Raw genomic sequence first — 1624 nt, forward strand, 5'->3', positions numbered from 1 at the left:
TGTTATTTAATAGATTAAATGCACTAGAATTGTATTGAATAGTACGTGGAGACACGTTTTTAATTAAAATATTTGTATTAATCAAAGATTTATTGACTTTTAATTCACCATATTCCGAAATGTACAGAAATACGTGCTTGCATGTGTCCTTTAGTTATGATTATTTCATTTATTACTATTGGCTTTTTGTCGAGGGAACCACTGTGATGCTAACAGCCGATCCGCCTATAAAGTGACGTCGTTCCCCCACTATATTCCAATATTGCTCACAAATCGGTGTTTTTAGAACAGTAAAAGCTTTTTTTTTGGTTACACTTTATTTCGATAGTCCACTTTAGACATTCAATTAACTATAAGTAACTTTGTAACTACATGTCAACTACATGTCAGCTAATTCTCATTAATTTGCATCTACATGTCTACTAACTCTCAGAGTAGACTGTTAGGGTAGGTTTAGGGTTTGTAGAATAAGTTGACAAAGAAAGTGTTAGAAGATATTAAGCAGACAGTCTACTAATACTCTACTAACTGCTAGTTGACATGTAGTTGCAAAGTTACTTGCTGTTAGTAGAATGTCTAAAGTGGACTACTTTTTATTTTTTACTGTAGTCGCAATGTTGAGTCACGTTTATCATAAAACACTGATGAAAGCATGCCCCCACTTTATTAGTATTTAAATAGTAGGCCTATACGATTATGTTGAACTTTATTCTTGAACAGATGGCGCTGTATCAAGCAGTATACAAAGTGTTTCTGTTGCTCATGAAAACGTTTCTGAAACGTCTGTGTAGCTGACAAATATTGCATTTTATTCCCTTCACCTGTGACAGAGCATGCAAACACCGTGAGAGCATCCCTACCGGAAGCAGCAAGGGTCCGCCCCCGACTGCAAGCGGCTGCTCTCGTTGGCCGTGCTGCTTTAAGTCGAACGCTCCTAATATAGCGCTCTACACTATTTCTATCAATCTCTGACAGAGACCCCTCCCCTATCATCCAATCACGGTGTGCATAGTTAGTAAGCATGCTGACATCATCCATAGCAACGAGGTCAAGCCCGCCCTTCTCTCTAAAAGTTTGTCTCAGCAGCTTTGTGAATATGTTTTAAGATAAAACTCTTAGCTCATTTTTTTATTATTTTTTTTACAGCTATTTAGGAGAACACTTAGTGGTAAGATAAAATGTTTTGTGAATACGGCCCCTGGTAACCTTTATTTATATATATATATATATATATAATTTATTCGCGTTTATGCAACAGAATCAAAGATTGCTTAAATGTTGTTTCGAGCAATCACTGTACGAACGAATGAGGTATTTGTGCAAGTGAATGCTATACATATATGTGTGTGTGTGTGTGTGTGTGTAGTGTAATAATACCAGAAATACCAGAAATAATACCAAATATAATGTATAAACATTATAAACACTATAAACATAGCTATAGGTTAGTATAGCTCACTCCAAAACAAATCATATAAATGTAACGGTATTCAGAACAGAACAAGAATGAAATAAAATATATAAACCTAAAGAAACCAAAACAAAGCAAAACTGAAGTACCAGGCGATAATTGAGCTCACGTACCTCTCATTCGGCACAAATCCTAATGTTTCCATATTCGCAA

Source organism: Sinocyclocheilus grahami, unplaced genomic scaffold (genome assembly GCF_001515645.1).
Source record: "Sinocyclocheilus grahami isolate Dianchi unplaced genomic scaffold, SAMN03320097.WGS_v1.1 scaffold1843.1, whole genome shotgun sequence".
NCBI lineage: Eukaryota > Metazoa > Chordata > Actinopteri > Cypriniformes > Cyprinidae > Sinocyclocheilus > Sinocyclocheilus grahami.